Source organism: Notolabrus celidotus, chromosome 13, assembly GCF_009762535.1.
Source record: "Notolabrus celidotus isolate fNotCel1 chromosome 13, fNotCel1.pri, whole genome shotgun sequence".
Lineage (NCBI taxonomy): Eukaryota > Metazoa > Chordata > Actinopteri > Labriformes > Labridae > Notolabrus > Notolabrus celidotus.
Window position 1 is genome coordinate 30138647 of NC_048284.1, and position 20775 is coordinate 30159421.

The 20775-nt window shown below is 39.5% G+C and overlaps 1 protein-coding gene across 1 annotated transcript in view; it reads left to right on the forward strand.

Annotated features, from left to right (window-relative positions):
* The window catches only part of bach2b (BTB and CNC homology 1, basic leucine zipper transcription factor 2b), a 123707-nt gene that overhangs the window by 773 nt on the left and 102159 nt on the right, over nt 1–20775 (forward strand). The window lies entirely within an intron of this gene.

Sequence of the window (20775 nt, forward strand, 5' to 3'; positions counted from 1 at the left end):
GTCACTACGCACCTTCATTCAACTGTACATACCTCACATTAATAAAGCTGAACACAAAGCGTGCTGGTATTGTTATTAATATTTTAGTTGTGTTTTTTCTTGTTGCACAGAGTGTTTTCCACCCTCACCAGTCTGAAATCTCCTCTTTCTTCTTCTCAAATTTGGGGACGCACGCGTAAATATTTGCTGTGTAAGGATCGAGGCTTGTTTTGCCCCGACAGCCAAAGGAATCACCTCATCGTAGCGCTCGACGGGGGCTTCACCGAACAAAACATTTATTTTTATCACCATGAAACCCTCTTTTTAATAATCTCCAGGCTTTCTTTCACTAAAACAACGCGTTTCTTAAAAATCACGGGGTTGATGTTTTGAAAACAGCTGCGTCTTTACGCGCGGAGCGGTCCTGCATTGTCATGTGAAAGGGTGCTGCAGTGTAGTGGCTTAGTCAGTCCCTGTCAGTCTTGTTGTTGTGCAGCAGTCAGTGAGAGGTGGAATGTGGGAGTCGATGTTAAAGGGGAAAAAGACTGATAATGTGTGGGGGAAACCCTTTGAGACATTTGTTTATGTTCATATCCTGCTTTAAAAAGGTACTGTATGGTTGCGCATGATTGACATCATTCAGATACCTGTTAGTAACTGGATGTGCCTCAGGTGTTAAATGGAGATTAATTAAGCTTTATATAAAACATGTTGCTTGGTTCTTTGAATAAAAGCAGGGACGTGTACAGTCTCCACGCAGGTTGTTGGGACGATGTTAGCGCAGAAGAAGAAAGCAGAATAAACATGTTTTTTAAAGGATACTATTGTTGATCTCCACGTGTGTGTATGTGTGAGAGAGAGTGTGTGTGTGTGTTTGACTCGGCTGTAATAATGAGGGAGTGATGCTGCTGCTGCTGCCATTAATGCGGTGATACAGCATTTTGAGGAGCGGTGACATCCAGCCTCTTTGTCTGTTTGTGCTGATGCAACGCGATGATGGCACTGAGGGGGGGATCGCATCATCAGCCTCCATCCGCGACCATCCTTCACAGGACGGAGCGCAGCGTCGCTTCTGCCGCACCGAAAATTGAACAGATTGCATTTCATGAGAGCGCGCTGCAGATGAGTGTGAGCGCACGCGGAGAGGAGAAGCTTTATTCATGCCGTCATTGTCAGTGTAAATGAAAACACATTGTCGTTCAGTGACATCGCTCTGCGCGCTCACACACGTGCATGGCGGCAGCACTCATGCGTAGTTTTACGCACACAGCCTTTTGTTCTGTACAGTAGAGCTCCGCTGCCTGCTTTTCCCATGCATGGCAATCCCCTGCTTATTGTGAGGAGGGGTAGGAGGGGAGGAGGAGGAGGGGTGTCCAAAACTGTAAACCCCACAGTGACTCAGTCAGGCTTAAATGCCACTTCATCCAATCTGCCAGGCTTTGTCTCTGCGGCTGCGATCACTGTGTCAGCTCAAATATCGAGCATGTTTGTGTCTCTGCAGCAGGACTCTTTGTTTCTTTGTCCATCTGTTTCAAAGGAGGAGCAAGTAACACGTAGAAATCTTTACTGTGAAAGGAATTATTTTTCACACATGTTAGAAAATTAGCAGGTTTTTATATTTTGTGCTGATGGGTTTTCAGATTTTGGATGAATCTTTGGATATTTTCGATGCAGCATCATCCGATCCCTGCAGCCAGAGAGTACCTACACAGTGTTCTCCATGCATTTCAATCTGTCTTTTTATATTACTTCTGTAAAAATACATTTATTTTGGATAACATTTAATTTAAACATCCCGTCATGACAGTTACCATAATAATGCTTGGTTGTCATTGAAATATGTTGAACATTTGGAAAGAAAATATTTTATACTACAGTGTAGCATGGTCAATATCAGACAAAAGAAAATACTAGCACACTTGACCATGAATAATAATGTTTAATATTATATCAAGGTGGGAAAAACGATGATTTTATAAAGAGTAATAATTGTATTTTATGCACAAATTGTATTGGTAATCATTTTGTTTGTGAAAATATACATCACATGCGCCTGCACAAATAAGATGCCTTAATCAGAAATCAGTATTTATCATGTATACAGTCATATGAATAACCAGGTTTCTTTGAGTGTATGTAAACGCCACATCATGATCAAAACCAGGATTAGGCTCAAGTCTTTGTAAACGCACCCAGTGTTGGTATCCATTAGGTCATTTCAATCAGGAGAGACACAATTTAAATATTAAAGGTTATTTATTACAACTGAATGAATGATGGAACTTGACAGAAATCTTTGGCGTAAGGACTCTATGGGGATAATGTTATGAGCGTAGGATGTGTGAATTTGGCAGTTGAAGAAATCCCCCTAGAGTCCAGACACTGGTGGTGGTGGTTGACGACCCAAGGAAATGAAGACTCGCAGAGACCAGGTGGAGACGGGGAGGTGGAGGGGTGCGCACCATCAATGCAAGAGGAACTAGCAGGAGAGAGAGACGCATTTAAAAAGACAGCAGAGAGTTGATAGGCCGATGATAAGGGTGCGCCACTGAGCTATTGGATGACGCCGCTGCTGATTAGCCAATGACAGCTCCGGAGCGTGCAGCTGGAAGCGGGTGAGCTATTGAATGAAGGAGAGGAGAGTTAAACAACTGCTGTGATTGCTTTATAGTCTTCCTGTCTGAACTTTCGCTAGAGCTACATTAGGAGTGAGAATCTCCAGGTGACGGTACTCTACGATACACAGCCCACGATAACCGTCATATTATGACACTGTGTTAAATGACACTTTACTAAAACAGCAATGATATATGATTTATGTTACCTGTATGATTGTACCTGGCATGTCTTAACGTCTGCTTCCGTCGCTGTCAGCTTCGTCTCTTGCTTGTTAACTAATGTTCACGTTCCCCTCATTCGTGTGACTAGTGCCATCTTGTGGAGACGTGAAGTAGTGGCATTTTTTAAGAGTTCTGTTTTTTTCTGATTAAATATGAACATTGAGTGCAGGTATGTTAATGAGGATGTAGCACCATATCAGTATTTTGGACACATGGCAGGATGTTGAATGCTGACCCCTGAACCATGATACGAAGCGTATTCCAAGATTTAGATAAAAAGACATTTCTACCACTAAGATCACGTCTTTCAATATGAACTAAAAGTAGAATGAAGATAGGGATGTTAGTGTGATATATGCTCTAAGCATAATCAAAACAAGTCCACTGAATTCCTCTCTTCTGCATCTTTAAGTGTTGTCAAAGCAGCAGTGTGCATTGGTGAGATAGTTTCTGAAGTATCAGCTGATACGATCTTCTCAGCTCAGTTTCTTGTTGCAACGTCAGGAAAGAAAGCTTTGTGGTTTCTGCACCTTTCACTTGGAACAATCTGGTTTGTAAATCTCCTGAATCCAGGAGGCTTTGTGTGTGCAAACGTTTCAGTTGATCATCGTTAATGTTTGTTATTTCGAGGCTGCTTCATGAGTCTGATTGTTTTTGTTGAAGCGGTGTAGCTCCTAGTCCTGGTCCTCTGTGAGATCTGATTTTAATGGGACTAACTGGTCAAATAAACAAACCCAGGACTTATTGTTTGGGGTTCACTTGCCATAGAAAAACCTTTAAAGTTAGAGCTTCAACAATTCGCACCTCTAAAACTTCATAAACACGAAACAGTCTGCAGCACTGATGTTTCCTCGTCCCTCGTTGTCTCCAGCTCTGACGATCCGTCACGACATCTCGGTGAGACTGACGTCCTTTAGAAATGATAACACACACTGCTGGACAACATGAGTGTTATTATATAACAAGGCAAACATCTCTGGAGTGGAGCTTGTCTTGGGAACGTCTCACAGTCTGAGCAGTTCTGTTTGGGGGATCTCGACATAATGAGTCCCTCAGGGTTCCCGACCACAGCTGAAATCCCACACGGCAACAGGATCCCTTCATGTGACCCCGCTGGTCCCACCATTCATGCGGTCTTTCCATTCTGAACTTGTACCGTCCCAGACTAATAAAAAGCTCCACCAGGCTTCCTCTGAGCATGTGCAGTAGTTCAGTTTCTGCTGCTGAAGCTGCGATCAAGCCAATTAAATCGCTGATGGCAGAAAAAGCTGCTTGTGCTCAGAAAGTAACCAGGCACTTATGGGTTAATGATTCATGAAATTGCACTTGGAGGAGGATGTGATGGAGCGATCTCTTTGTGTGATTGTAGCCCCCAAAGCTGCATCATTTCAGCTCCGTATAAGAAAGTGGTTTAAGAGTCGACCCCCTTCAAGAAATGGAGAAAAAGCTGCAAAGCCATGAGATTTTCTTCTTCTCTGCATCATTAAAGGATCGTTTGCATCACTGAGGATGTTTGAGTAACCCACACCAGCTCAGCCCAACATCCCCAGCCTCAGCCTTGGCCAGGAAAAAAGAAGAAAACATGTTCCCATAGCTCTCCCACGTCAGCACAAAGGCATGTTTGACTGGGCCGCTGCCAGTGTGAGGCGTAGATGGAGCAGCACTGCTGGGAGAAATCTAAGATCCTGCACTTTACACTCAGCGCTATTGTTCCCCCCTCTCCCCCTCTTCTCTCCGTCATATCATGGCTGCTCGTCCCTCTCCTCCCGCCGTTCAGGGCAGCGATGTGCACTGGCATTATCGCTCGGCATGTGAAATCAGATTGCATTATCCTGCCAGCTCCCATCAGTCTGCGGTTGCAGAGTCAGAGCTTGTCTGTGTGTTTGCTGCTCCTGTGCCAAGAAGCGATCAAATCCAAAGCACCACAGGCACTTTTCTGATTGTTCTGTTTTGGTTTGTTTTGTTTTTTTTCTTCATGTTGCCTGTTAGGAATTATCAAGACACGTAAATCACCCTGATAGTTGCGTCAAACATTTGCAGTGATCTCACAGACGGCTGCCTCGGGCGGAGAGCTTCACCTTCTGAACTCTGCATTAATGCTCCTCAGTAACCCGGCCTGTGGTCATCCATAAGGATACACAACATATTGAGCTAATGAAATGATGCACATCTGGTCCTAATAGCTGAGGAATTAAAACACTTACAGGGCGAGGGAGGGAGGGAGGGAGGGAGGGAGGGAGGGGGCAGGAGATTTGGAAGAATGAGCTGTGTGCAGAGCTGCCTTCAGTGAATGAAGAGAAAACATTTAGCGCAGTGTAATGACCTGTTTGTATTGGATTAGTGCAGCACTACTACTACTACTGGCAGCAGGAGAGAGAGAGCTCTGCAGAGGTCTGTTTAAACTTCAGAGAGAGAGAGAGAGAGAGAGAGAGAGAGAGAGAGAGAGAGAGAGCTGCAGGAACAAAGCTGCGGCGCTCCTGTTTGGATGCATTTAGCTTTTCAGGGCATCAGGTTCGAACATCGTCTGGAGAGCAGCTGCAGCTCCATCATTAAAAGCTGTGAGATTATTCTATTAACCTCAACTAGATCATCAAACTGTAATAATTTAACATTCATGGGTATACATTTGCAGAAAACTGAAGTGTGGTTAAGATCATGAGGACCCACGGTGCTATTTTTTGCTTATTATGAGGTCATTTTGAGGAGTTTCACAAGCTTACACATGTTTGCACGCTCACTGCTCAATAAACACTCAACAAATATTGATATGATTGTGTAAACATGAAGAGCATTTGTCTGAACTCTGTATTTTGCCTTTTGATTGAGATTTGTTAATTATTTGTGAACATACGTATAAGTGCATGAATGATGCCTCATTGTGTCAGAAATTCAACATGCGTGCAGTCTCTGCACTGTTGTTTTAGCTAATAATGAAGTTATTACTGAAGTGAAATACAACCTGAGGGGGATCTAAGTGTGATCACACTGCAAATACTTTAGTCGTAGTCGTGAACACTGAGAAACTCAACACTAAGAAAGTTGGTTTGTCTTATTTCTTGTTAATAATGTCTTATTAGACTCAATATAAGCCTTTAAAGCTCTTCAGGTCTTACTTTGGGGTCGTCCTATCATGTAAAAAGACGTGTATCTGAACTCGTCAGGAGAATATGACTCACATAAAGCTTAATTAGACGTTTTTAATAAGTTATCTATTGGACTTTTTCACCTCAAATTGTCAAGCCAGCAAGCTCTGTGACTAGGACTGTACTTAGGCGCATGCTTAAATAGCGAGGTGAACTGCGCCCTGGTTTAATGAGACATTTTCATCACAATTAAGAGAAAATACTTGCATTCAAATAAACAATTGAGGCTAAGTATAAGCTACAGTAACTTGATAAGTGCAGGTCAGTGAGCGTCTTATTTCAAGATATTAGATGCCATAGATTGGACTTGAATTGCCTCCAATGAGTAGAAATATTTGACACTGCAGTAATCAAAATGTTCTTCAGTTTCTTGTAATAAGAGATTATCTTTATTACAAAAAACTCAACAAGTACACATTTATGACTCATCGAAGGCAATTCAGGCTTTTTTCTTTGTGATATCTTGAAAGAAGATTAATATCTGGATTTTTCTTGTGAATGTGTCTTATGTTTGGGTAATTACAATTTTTTTACTGAAGATAACAGACTAGCCCGATTTAAGTTTTTACAGTGTAGCAATTATCATTTTCCTAATTTCCCCCTTTTGTTTATTCTTTATTCTTTATAAGGATCTCCATTAGCTTCCTCAGTGGTTGCTAGTCTTCATGGGGTCCACACAACAAAACAATTATTTAAAATCACACAGAATCCATAAAACAAAATTGCAATAGCAGCCAACCATAAAAATCCAAAATGAAAATGCTAAATAAAAGAAATATCTCAGTAAATAAAGAATTAGTAGCATTAAAATACAAATTGATGGAAACAAAAACAAGTCTGCTTAAGTCTGAAAACTTCTAACAGATTCAAAATAAATACTAAAATAAATTTAAAAAAAATCACATTTATAATATATTTTAAAATGTATTTAAGAAAAAAGTATATGATATCTCAGAATTTAAAATTAAATTTGGAATTATTTTAATAATGTTTATTTTAAAAAGTTATATTTTAGCTGTATTGTAACTGTATTTTAACCTCACACTGTACCTTTAAATATTTTAAAAGTTTAATAAAACTCAGACTTAAATGTATTTTTTAGACATCAAATATATTTTAGTTGAAATACATTGCTTTGAAATTTGTGCATTCTTGTCAAGTTCACAACTTCAAATGTTATCATTTTGTCATTACCCTACGACTTCTGTGCCAAATATTCTACATTTATGCACCATAATTTGAGTTTATACTATAAACATTTCTCTATGTGATTACTCTTTTACTTGATTATGAGAATTTACCTGACTTTAATCTCAGCGCTTGAATTTCTTGGAGATGAAGATTCAGACATTTTTAGCTGTTGTTTCTCTTCTACCTGTTTCTTCTTAATCTAAATAAAACAGGAAGAGACTTTTTTTTGTTATTTTCTTGTTTGACAATGAGAAATTAGAAATGAAAAAGCTTTGTTCACCACTTCACTAACATTTTAAGTTACCTCAACTTCTGCAGGTTCATCGTGCACATGCAGAGCTGTGCATGAATCCCACGCATGCTTTGATGCAGCTTTTGCATGATGTTTTTTTAACTCCCCTGACTTGTGTGTGGTCGTTTTTTTATTATTCCAGGCGTCACAGAAAGTGACTGACATGTGTGCTGCAGTTTTCTCCTCCCTTTAAGCCCACTGTGGAAAATGGCCGCCTCAGAGCTGCATGAAGTGCTTTCAGCGAGTCTAGATACTCACCCATGGTAACAGTAACGGAGCAATTATCACGGCATGAAGCCCGGCCGGCTCCTCCATACATTCACGCTGCATTTTGTGAGGGTTACAGAGGTTATTCAGACTGAACACTGTTGACTGTGTGGTCCCCTGAGCCCTCCCCCCTGCTGCCACCATAGAAATGATATGCATACCATATCACATTAAAACAGTTCGCTGTGAAACACGGCGGCGTAAACACAGAGTGTCTCTGGGGTGAGGCCTCCTCTGGTGTCTCTGCTCCTCCTGGGGAACACTGAGGCACACAGGAGTCATAAAGAGTCTGATCCTCTCTGTCAGCAGTTTCCTCTTTTGAGCTGCCGAGTCACAAATAACATAAAGAAAATTACATATACCGCCTTTAATGTCAGTCTGAGCCGGCTCGTTTATTAGAGGTTGTTTATGAGTCATCCCAGCTCATCAGATATGACAGCTTGGTCAGCATCTTTAAGCTTGTTGTGAACGTACACGGCTCTGTGGTCGACCTTTTAATTAAGAGCCATCAAGTCACAGAAAATACACGAGGAAAAACCGCATCGACTTCGAAAGTACTGTGTATTTTTGTGAATTCATTTTCTTGAAAACTCAGAAACATTTAGCATTTTCAGACTTTTGGATACGCACAAAAATTAGCGCATGGTTTAAGATATGAACTCAGCTGCAGCAATAAGGATTACAGTAAGCATGCAGTTTGACTTGAGCACAAGGAAGTCTGGATAAGTAATCTTGAGTAATTGGATATAAATTGTAAAAGCTCGTTATGAATGCTGAAAAAGGAGCAACTTTCAGTCCGAAATAAAGCTAAAGAGGGTTTTTTATTCCCGTCGTATCATCTAAGTAGTCTTCACCTGACAAAATGTTGAATTATTGGTCACCAGCTTTCGTGTTTCTAATCTGGTGACTGTCGTTAGGATAAAAAGCGTCAGTTTTTCAACACGTGTCTCCGCCCTTCTGCAGAACAAAGCTGCTGTGTGTTTCTTCCTCCGAATTTTGAGGTCATATCCTTGTGTGTGTGTGTGTGTGTGTGTGTGTGTGTGTGTGTGTGTTGTGCTCTTACTTTCTGACATTACAGTGCACACTGCAACAGTTAAAGCTTGCCCGTGTTCCTGCAATCACCACAGCTTTCAGCCTGTGGCTGAGTTATTACAGTTAAACTCATTAAACCGTCTGAAATAAAACTACTGATGGTTTCAGTTTCTGTTCGACACAGACGCTCTCCAGAGTGCCGCAGGTGTCAAAGATACGGAGACGAATATATCATCGACCATTAATGGCCTTTAGTGTTACATTAAATACCTGCTGGAGTGATTCCTGTTGTTTTATCTCCTTTATTTTCTCCGTAATCAGACACAAGGCCAGTATTTATCTGAAGAGCTGGATGTGTAAACAGAAGGCCCATTTGAAGCTGGCGTTATAAACATTGCATATTGGTCGTTCTGAATGTTTGCAGATACTATGACAGAAATGCAAAGTAGTGAACAAGACAAGCATGTGTTTACTGGCATAGTATATAAGGATGAATTAAATTCACGTTTTGCAAATCAGTTCAACCCTCAATAATAGTTTACACGATCTTAATGTCATTTAAAGTGATGTTTTCAAATGTCTCAAAACACTAGAACCTGTACCAGGTTATGTTTATTATGTTTTGTAAATTGTTTCACAAATTTAAAAAAATTGCAAAACCAAGGACAAAGTTTTTCATTGAATCTTTAACCCTTGTTTATGTAGAAACACAAACAAAATAATCCCACACACTCCAGAAGCTTTTGAAGCTCTGTTCCTTTGTAGAGGTTTTAAGAAATTCTTGTTTTTAAGAGAAGAGTGCCAATGAGTTTTGATAATTTCACCTGCAAAAGAAAAGCATATGTGATATTTTTTGCTTCTTGTGTAACTAATCGTCAACATTGTGCCCAAAAAAATAACGACAAAACTTGATGCTAGCAACACGTTTCATAAAGTTTGGAACAGGAACGACAAAACAGTGAAAAAGTTGTGTAATGTTAAACAAACACCTTGAGGAACATCTCCAACTGATATGGTTAATTAGTAACATGACTTGGTATAAAAATGACACTCCAGAGAGACTGAGTCTCTCAGAATGAAAGATGGGAAGAGGTTCAGATAAGATAAGATATACTTTATTTGAGTTCACCACTCTGTGAGAGACTGCGTGAGCAAATAGTTCAACAGTTTCAGAATAATGTTCCTCAGAGTAACATGACAAAGAATTACTGGATTTCATCAACAACAGTACATAATATCATTAAAAGATTCAAAGAGTCTGGAGACACCTCTGAAAAAAAGGGACAAGGACCAAAACCAAAACTGGATGGACCTGATCTTCAGACCCTCAGGCAGCACTACATTAAAAACAGACACGACTCTGTAGTGGAAATCACTGCATTAAAAACAGACATGACTCTGTAGTCGAAGTCACTGCATTAAAAACAGACATGACTCTGTAGTGGAAGTCACTGCATTAAAAACAGACATGACTCTGTAGTGGAAGTCACTGCATTAAAAACAGACATGACTCTGTAGTGGAAGTCACTGCATTAAAAACAGACATGACTCTGTAGTGGAAGTCACTGCATTAAAAACAGACATGACTCTGTAGTGGAAATCACTGCATTAAAAACAGACATGACTCTGTAGAAAACATCACTGCATTCAAAACAGACATGACTCTGTAGTGGAAGTCACTGCATTCAAAACAGACATGACTCTGTAGTGGAAATCACTGCATTAAAAACAGACATGACTCTGTAGTGGAAATCACTGCATTAAAAACAGACATGACTCTGTAGTGGAAGTCTCTGCATTAAAAACAGACATGACTCTGTAGAAAACATCACTGCATTCAAAACAGACTTGACTCTGTAGTGGAAGTCACTGGGTTAAAAACAGACATGACTCTGTAGTGGAAATCACTGCATTAGAAACACACATGACTCTGTAGTGGAAGTCACTGCATTCAAAACAGACATGACTGTAGAAAACATCACTGCATTAAAAACATACATGACTCTGTAGTGGAAATCACTGCATTAAAAACAGACATGACTTTGTAGTGGAAGTCACTGCATTAAAAACAGACATGACTCTGTAGTGGAAGTCACTGCATTAAAAACAGACATGACTCTGTAGTGGAAGTCACTGCATTAAAAACAGACATGACTCTGTAGTGGAAGTCACTGCATTAAAAACAGACATGACTCTGTAGTGGAAATCACTGCATTAGAAACAGACATGACTCTGTAGTGGAAATCACTGCATTAAAAACAGACATGACTCTGTAGTGGAAGTCTCTGCATTAAAAACAGACATGACTCTGTAGTGGAAGTCACTGCATTAAAAACAGACATGACTCTGTAGAAAACATCACTGCATTCAAAACAGACATGACTCTGTAGTGGAAATCACTGCATTAAAAACAGACATGACTCTGTAGTGGAAGTCACTGCATTAAAAACAGACATGACTCTGTAGTGGAAATCACTGCATTGAAAACAGACATGACTCTGTAGTGGAAGTCACTGCATTAAAAACAGACATGACTCTATAGTGGAAGTCACTGGGTTAAAAACAGACATGACTCTGTAGTGTAAGTCACTGCATTAAAAACAGACATGACTCTGTAGTGGAAGTCACTGCATTAAAAACAGACATGACTCTGTAGTGGAAGTCACTGCATTAAAAACATACATGACTCTGTAGTGGAAATCACTGCATTAAAAACAGACATGACTCTGTAGTGGAAATCACTGCATTAAAAACAGACATGACTGTGTAGTGGAAGTCACTGCATTAAAAACAGACATGACTCTGTAGTGGAAGTCACTGCATTAAAAACAGACATGACTCTGTAGTGGAAAGCACTGCATTGAAAACAGACATGACTCTGTAGTGGAAGTCACTGCATTAAAAACAGACATGACTCTATAGTGGAAGTCACTGGGTTAAAAACAGACATGACTCTGTAGTGTAAGTCACTGCATTAAAAACAGACATGACTCTGTAGTGGAAATCACTGCATTTAAAACAGACATGACTCTATAGTGGAAATCACTGCATTAAAAACAGACATGACTCTGTAGTGGAAGTCACTGCATTAAAAACAGACATGACTCTGTAGTGGAAGTCACTGCATTAAAAACAGACATGACTCTGTAGTGGAAGTCACTGCATTAAAAACAGACATGACTCCGTAGTGGAGATCACTGCATTAAAAACAGACATGACTCTGTAGAAAACATCACTGCATTCAAAACAGACACGACTCTGTAGTGGAAATCACTGCATTAAAAACAGACATGACTCTGTAGTGGAAGTCACTGCATTAAAAACAGACATGACTCTGTAGTGGAAATCACTGCATTGAAAACAGACATGACTCTGTAGTGGAAGTCACTGCATTAAAAACAGACATGACTCTATAGTGGAAGTCACTGGGTTAAAAACAGACATGACTCTGTAGTGTAAGTCACTGCATTAAAAACAGACATGACTCTGTAGTGGAAGTCACTGCATTAAAAACAGACATGACTCTGTAGTGGAAGTCACTGCATTAAAAACAGACATGACTCTGTAGTGGAAGTCACTGCATTAAAAACAGACATGACTCTGTAGTGGAAGTCACTGCATTAAAAACAGACATGACTCTGTAGTGGAAGTCACTGCATTAAAAACAGACATGACTCTGTAGTGGAAGTCACTGCATTAAAAACAGACATGACTCTGTAGTGGAAGTCACTGCATTAAAAACAGACATGACTCTGTAGTGGAAATCACTGCATTAAAAACAGACATGACTCTGTAGTGGAGATCACTGCATTAAAAACAGACATGACTCTGTAGTGGAAGTCACTGCATTAAAAACAGACATGACTCTGTAGTGGAAGTCACTGCATTAAAAACAGACATGACTCCGTAGTGGAGATCACTGCATTAAAAACAGACATGACTCTGTAGAAAACATCACTGCATTCAAAACAGACATGACTCTGTAGTGGAAATCACTGCATTAAAAACAGACATGACTCTGTAGTGGAAGTCACTGCATTAAAAACAGACATGACTCTGTAGTGGAAATCACTGCATTGAAAACAGACATGACTCTGTAGTGGAAGTCACTGCATTAAAAACAGACATGACTCTATAGTGGAAGTCACTGGGTTAAAAACAGACATGACTCTGTAGTGTAAGTCACTGCATTAAAAACAGACATGACTCTGTAGTGGAAGTCACTGCATTAAAAACAGACATGACTCTGTAGTGGAAGTCACTGCATTAAAAACATACATGACTCTGTAGTGGAAATCACTGCATTAAAAACAGACATGACTCTGTAGTGGAAATCACTGCATTAAAAACAGACATGACTGTGTAGTGGAAGTCACTGCATTAAAAACAGACATGACTCTGTAGTGGAAGTCACTGCATTAAAAACAGACATGACTCTGTAGTGGAAGTCACTGCATTAAAAACAGACATGACTCTGTAGTGGAAGTCACTGCATTAAAAACAGACATGACTCTGTAGTGGAAGTCACTGCATTAAAAACAGACATGACTCTGTAGTGGAAGTCACTGCATTAAAAACATACATGACTCTGTAGTGGAAATCACTGCATTTAAAACAGACATGACTCTATAGTGGAAATCACTGCATTTAAAACAGACATGACTCTGTAGTGGAAGTCACCAATCAAAATCTGTCATTCTTTTTGGAAATCATTGACTATGAAAAAAAATTGTCCCCATCAAAAAAAAAAAAATACAACAAAGGACTCCATACTGATGAGAAGCTGAAATTCTATATCATGCAAGACTTGGACAATATTTAGAAACTGGCCTCCTAAGCTTTGTAGTTCCCAAACATTTACAGAGTTGTTAAAAGACGACATTACGCAGCACAAAGGTAAACATGTCCCTGTTCCAACATTTTAAAACAGCAGATTCTGACTTCATCATCAGCTGTGAGGGGCCAAATGAAGCTGGTTTCCATCCCACTCGAGGTCTTTACGTTTCCTGCCGGGGTCGTGTTGTTTCCCCTCACCTCTCTTTCCGTCCCCGGGCTTGATGGGAAAAAGAAGTGGTGTTCAGCCGAGCATGGTGGAAGGTATTTCAAACAATCAGAGGCATTTGGAGGGTGAGCTCATTGTTGTAGTGAAGGATTTGGAGGGAGGATGCTGTGAACTTGGAGGTGACAGAGGTCAGAATTCCTACACAGATGCAGTTATTCGTTCTTCTTTGCACATCAGACGCAGCCAAAACAAAACCCTCCCTCACTGTGTGTGTGTGAGGTGTGTTAACACAGAGCTCTGATGAAGGCTGTGTAAACAGAAAATAATAACTGTGTCTCGAAGGTCGGGGTAAACAACGTGTCTGTGAGGAGCTATTGATCATTCAAGAAACAACAGTTTGATCTCTGGTTTGTTTTGAGCTCACACATCATGGTTAAAAATGATGACGATGAGGAATGCTCTCACCTCATGCTCATCACTGAAGCTGTGCGATCATGAACCTGACTTCACAACATCCATCTTTAAAGTGGCAGTTCAGTCAGAGAACAATAAAACACATTCTGACATTTCACCCTTGAGCTGTCTCGAGCTGCAGTCTGAAGTCTTTTATTGTTTTACGATACAAGGAATTTCTGCCTTCACACCGATATAATGAAGGGATAGACCTGACACTGGGCTAACAGCAGGGACTTATGGGTAGAGACTTGAAGAAGATAATCAGACAGACTGTGTCAGAAATTATCTTTTAAATCAGGAAACTTTAAACCTGTTTTCAGTTTTAGCCAGAACTGTAACCAGTGCTGGAGTCAAATCACTAAACCCTGTCCAGTCAAGTATGAGAAAGAGTTTAAGAGCTGAGAAAGAAGACAGAACTCTGAGAACAAAGGTATAATTTTAAGATTAAAGGCAAACATGAGCTCACTCTGAAAAATAAATCTGAATTCTTGATTTCATTCTGCATATTGAAAAAAAGAGCAGGGTTCTGTCCTTGTTCTGTACCTGAGGTCAAACCAGTTTTTCAAATTTCTAACTTTTAAAATTTGGACTTTTTCTCTCGCTTAATTATTAGATTAAAGTCATAGTTCTGAGATCAGAGTTGGAATTCAAGGAAATAGTCATAAATCTAAGAATATTGAAATTCTGATATCAAAATTAGAATTCTGAGAAAAAGTTTGACTTCTGAGAAAATGTTTGACTTCTGAAATCATTTCAGATCTCTGACAAAAAAAAAATCATGATTCTTTCCCTTTTTAATGCGGCTTTATTCAAAGACGATATGTGTCACTGATTCTGTTTTTTGCTCTTTTGTATCAGGAAACTTTTATTCTGTTTTCAGTTTGAGCCACAAGATTAACCAGTTCAAGTCTGAGTGGAGTGTAAATCTTCAGGAAATAATCTTAATTCTGAGATTAAAGTTGGAATTTGAAAAAAAGTGTGAATTCTGAGAAAAAGTCAGAGTTCTATCCTTTATTAATCTGGAAAATAAGTGCCACTGAAAAAATGTCAGGTCTAACCATTTTTTTTCAAAATCATGACTTTTTCTCTGAATTTCTGTTTTTTTGCGTCAGAATTGTGAATTTATGTCAAAATTCTGAGAAAAATGTAAAAATTCTGCATTTTTTCCACATAAATCTGAGATTAACTTCAGAATTATATCCACTTTACTTTACAATTGGCTATAAACTAAGAGGATGAGTGCAATTTTCATATTTTATTTTGTTTAACCTGTTCTTATTTTTCAAAACTCAGATTTTACTTATTTTTCTTCTAATTAAAAGTTTGGACCCAAAATTTGATACTGAACCTTATCCTGTCTTGTAGTTTTGATAATGACATGTATCATATGAGTTAATTATTTTAATATCACATGAAAATATATATTTTAAATAAAAAAGTAATGTCGATCATGAATTTTGTTTTAGTGGTTTTTGTTCTAATCGTCTCTTAACTCAGATTGTTGAAATACTAGAGACAAAAGAGGATTTATATTTTTTAAAGAACGACATCACTTTTAATAAAAGAAAGTAACCCAACTACTTGTGTGCCATTCTGTATCATTTCTGTTGGTTTAAATGAATTCAGCAAGTCTGCAGTAAGATTTGTCCTGTAATATCCAACAGACTGTGATGTGTCTGTATAAAAGCATTTTCTACAAAATGCTGGAATTTGAGGAGAGATGTTTCCAGAACTCTAACCCAGGTTAACTCAAACCAAAAATGTCTGCATCATTAACTGAAGGTAGATCTGGGAACCCGGCTTCATGCATTTTGAGTCAGTTTACAGTAAACGAATCTTCTCTGACGTTGTCGAAGCAGTCGAGTGTAAAACAACAACGTGTGTTCGGAGTGCGGTTTGGTGAAGAAGTGCAGCTGTAAAGTGCGTCTGTGTGAAGGAGGGGAGGGGTTTAGGGGAGGGGAGGGGGGGGGGGCATCCTGTGAGACCAGCACAGGTGGTTAGGAGGGGTGTGGGTGATGTGGAGGGAGGCTATGGGCGTGGAGGAGCAGTAATGTGCCCACTTCCTGCACCGAGCCCCCGCGCTGCACTGTAAAGCAGTAAGCATACAACGAGATCAGCAGGATTTGCCGGCGGTGGCATGCTGCCATCTCACAGCAGGCGGCCATAGGTGGAGATCCTGTCTGTGCATGGAGGGGCCCACTGTGCCTCGTTCTTCTCCTCATCATGTGTTTTATTTCTAATCATGCCACAGAGAGGGAACATTAAATATACGGCATGCATTGAAAGTATAAAATCTGAGGGTATGACGTTCTCTAGCCCGATGGGTTTTCCATTTGTTGCACACAGATGTGGATGGAAAACATGAAAGACTAAGTGCTGGGTTGGATCCATGTATACAGCCCTTCCTGTGGGGGAGTCATGTGTGCGCAGATACTCGAGGTTTGAGCTGATTTCATCCTGTAATTTGGTAAAACAGCCTATAAAACATACAGAACACACATGTCCTCTCAGGCCGTGTTTACATCACATGTTGGAGCAGGTCAAACTCATTCTGGGCGTAAGGTGCAACAACAGGCTAATAAATGGGACGATGAATCTATGCTCCTGCAAAAGAAAGTAATACATGCATCTTTGCTCATTGAATATTGGCGTTTCTTTCCCCCATGTGTGCAAAAACTACACATTTTATAATACAACGACGTAACAACATATCAGTAATCTTTTCAGGAGAAGGATATCATCAGTCAGTACGGCTAAAAAAAATCCACATCATGCAGCCGGAACTGTTATGGAAAAAAGGCACAGTTTCAGCAAACACTGTTCAATGAATAAGTCATCATTCAGTGTAAATAATGTGAAAAAATGAAAATAAAATGCCACAAATCTACAGAAAACTTTCAAAGACTTGATTCCATTTTTCCAGCCTTTCTTCTTCATGATGTGCAAAACATGTAAACCCCATCATGCTAACTGTGCATGTAATGACCTGAGGAGGAAATGTCCTGGAAGCACACAGTTTAACGGCTGTTAGAGGACAGATGTTGACATCTGATACCTGGCAGTGACTCAGTCCTGCAGAGCCTGCAGTAATAAAGCGTGTGTTTGATGGTGGGACATCCTGAAAATGTTCATCATAACTCTAAACCCACTCAGGACGTGTGAACCTGAATGACCCAAACAAACGGGGAAGCTGCAGAGTGTGTGATCAGAGTTCATGTTGGGTTCAGCGGGTCTCCGTGTGTGTGTGTGTCTGCAGTGAGTCAGCAGACTGGTTGTGTACCTGCAGTGGTCACATGGTGCTCTGTGCGGGGCTGCTGGTCGGACAGATGGGGAAAGGTCAACACGGCAGAGCTGTGGACTCTGTTGTTGATTCTGAGTCACAAGATCTGCATCAGTCGAGCGTGTTACACCAGCGCGGGAGAGGGGTCGGACTCCCTGATACTGAACTCTTAGAACTTGCACTCTTTTTCTACTTCTACTTCTATGGTTCATTTCTATAAGACATATTAAATATAAGAAAAGTTACACTGTCTTGTAAGTCGTCTGGGTCTTGATAGGCTGCTTTAAATTCAAGCAGTTTGCACAAATTCAGCGTGCATGCGCTCGGTCTCTTCTCCGTTAAAGCGTGGGATCTTTTCTGCACTCTGTATTGTTTTAATCTTGAAAAGGTAAAAAAAATGAGACCACTAAATGTCATTTAACAGCTTTGAATCTGGGACAAGTAGAGCACAGACCAGCAACTGACACGTTTCAGCAAAAAGCCTGAAACACGAATTTCTTGCTGGATTAATTTCCTTATCCAAATTATTGTGTCTTAATCGATTGCAATACTGTTATTCATGACATAATTACCATAAACTCCAGAATATAAGTCCGACTGATTTATAAGACACAGGCTCCAAGAAGAAAGAAGTTTCAGAGTAAAGTGAAACAGACTCCCAGTGTATGTGCAGTTTCAGTGCAGCTGTGTAGCTATTTTAGCATCATTTGTTTTCGCCATCCTGCTAGCTACCCGTGTATTAGTTGAGCCTGTAACAGTGTTGACAGTTGTGAGGTACGGACAGATCCACAGGTGGTGACCAATCCACGTACAGTTGCTCCGCCCCGGTCTGCTGGTCACATGTTGTCTTAGATTGAGGAGTGGATACAATCAAACCAGCTCTCCACAAGGGTTTATATACCCGCATGTCTTCTTTGATTGTAACCTAATGAAGGGTAAAAGCTGTTAAACGTGGAGTGCTTTGTGTTGTTGCATGCTTCATTGAGTGCTTTCTTTTGAGGAAAACACCATAACCATAATATTTTCTATTTCTCTCTTTAGATAATTTTTCTCAGGGTTGTTATTGCTTGTTTCATGTTCAGCAATATTTTATTGAAGTTTTGAACTGTGAGGCCTTAAATCACTGTTTTTTATTGTTGTTATGTGTGGACCCCAGGAGGACTAGCAACCACTTTGTAGAAGTTAATGGGGATCCGAAGAAAGAATAAAGAACACAATGAGAAACCTCTCTGCTTCTTATACTGGTATATTGAATGTATTGGTTTTTAGAACGAAGACAAGATATTGGATGAAAAGATATAGTGACTTATACACCAAACTTTAATATACTTTTCACCTGTAAGTCAATTTTATCAAGACGTCTTTAAAGCTCCTGTGAGGGACTTTCAGTTTGAGTCAATTTTGGCGCCCCCTGTGGACACATCATTCTTTCTTTATCTTATCCACTACTCACTTGAGTAGTGTCCTCTCACAGAAAATCCCACCCTGCTGACTTTTTACATTAAATGCATCCTTCTTTGTGAATTTCTAGTGTGGAGATGTGAAAAAAGGGGCTGTTTTTTTGCAGCTTCCTCCCTGACACCAGTTTCAAGAGTTAAAATTGACTGCATAGAAGTCATCAGTCTTATAGTTGATGGTCTTGTTTGCTTCTGTGTATCATAATGAGGAATCAATATTCATTTCAGTGTGTTTCATCACTGTCAAAAAACTCCTCACAGGAGCTTTAATACAAAAAATCTGCACAATCTGCTCATCAACATAAAATGATAATGGATAATGTATTAAATATTGGTAACAGATCTTAAATTGACCGCATATTTTACCCTTAGCATCAGATTCTGGTGCATTAGTTAGTCGCACAGGTGTATTGGATGCAGCCAACTTTTCCTCATAAAAGGCATGCAAGATGAAAATGAAAGTCATAAATAGTCCATATGAACCCAAAAACCCAAATTTAAACTCTTTATCTTTCATTACACGTCATTTATCGATGCTTCAAGTACACTGTAGCTCCCGCGGTGAATGCTTTACTTGTTTAGAGTACAGTGACAGCGCTCTGGTGTTTTCCTGTAAAAAGTAGAGCAGCAGAAATCTGGAGAGACAAAGACAGAGAGAGAGAGAGAGAGAGAGAGAGAGAGAGAGAGAGAGGAGATCAATAGAGGTGCCATTTAGATGAATTACAGAAGCACGACTCTCCTTTCATGTGTCTTAAGGAGCGAGTCTGAAGTAAATTGGTTCTCATGGTGCTGCACCCCGAGTGCTGATTCTGATAGCAGTCTCTGTTTGAACCCCCAGATGTACAGTAAACTCCTTCAATGTGACGTAGAGGAGCAGGAAAGCCAGAGCAGGCTGAGCTATCGACTCTCATGAAATCTCTGTCACTGTCTGTAAGAGCACGCTCAGGTCGAGCTGTGAGATTGTTATCAGTCGACGCCGGTGGCAGAAGAAGAGAGAGAGAGAAAAAGAGATGTGGCAGCTGATTTGAATCTGAAAGTGAAAGATTTCTGTGAGCAGCAGCAGAAACAGACGCTCAGTGCTGTCTGCTCTCTCTACATTACAGACTCTATATCATCTCATAGAGTTTAAACTACTTCATGAGCGCTTTGATGAGTCTGCAGAGCAAAAAAACCTCCAGAAGATTCAGTCTGATATGAAATAAGTCTTCAAGAGTTTACATTACTTCAGTGATAAAAGTGAAATACGACATACTATGGATACTCTGAAACAAAGGGTTTAAGAAATATGAACACACTTGATTTATATTATTATGTGCTGTAATACCATACATTTTCAAAACACAGTTTATCTCTTTTTGTAGGGTTAAAGTTTGAGTTTGAGATTTTTTATTGATAGGAAAATGCAAAAGCAACATGCAATATAAATGATCTTGCTAAAAGTTGTGTATTGTAGCACGATTGTTGAACATTGACCCATGATGTGGATTTAATCACAGGAGAAACTCAACCATAACAAATCAAACCAAGTTATAAAATTATTATATTTTCAATCAGGGATATTAGTTTTTCTTAGCAGCACACTGGCTGAACATACAACTTTAAAACTATTTGAATAAGTAATTTCAAATTGTAAATTTGAATGTCATCAAATTGACTAATATATTTAATTCAGTGCACTAACTGAGCGTTCATTCTCAACATGATACTGATACATTTTTATTTAAACTCTAAAAAAAAAAAGCTTTACTGTCAAACTTAAATAAAGTAACTTAACTTAAAAGGAACTTAAATCTGTTTTTATCTCAAATATTTAATATTTAGCCTTAGAATTTGAAA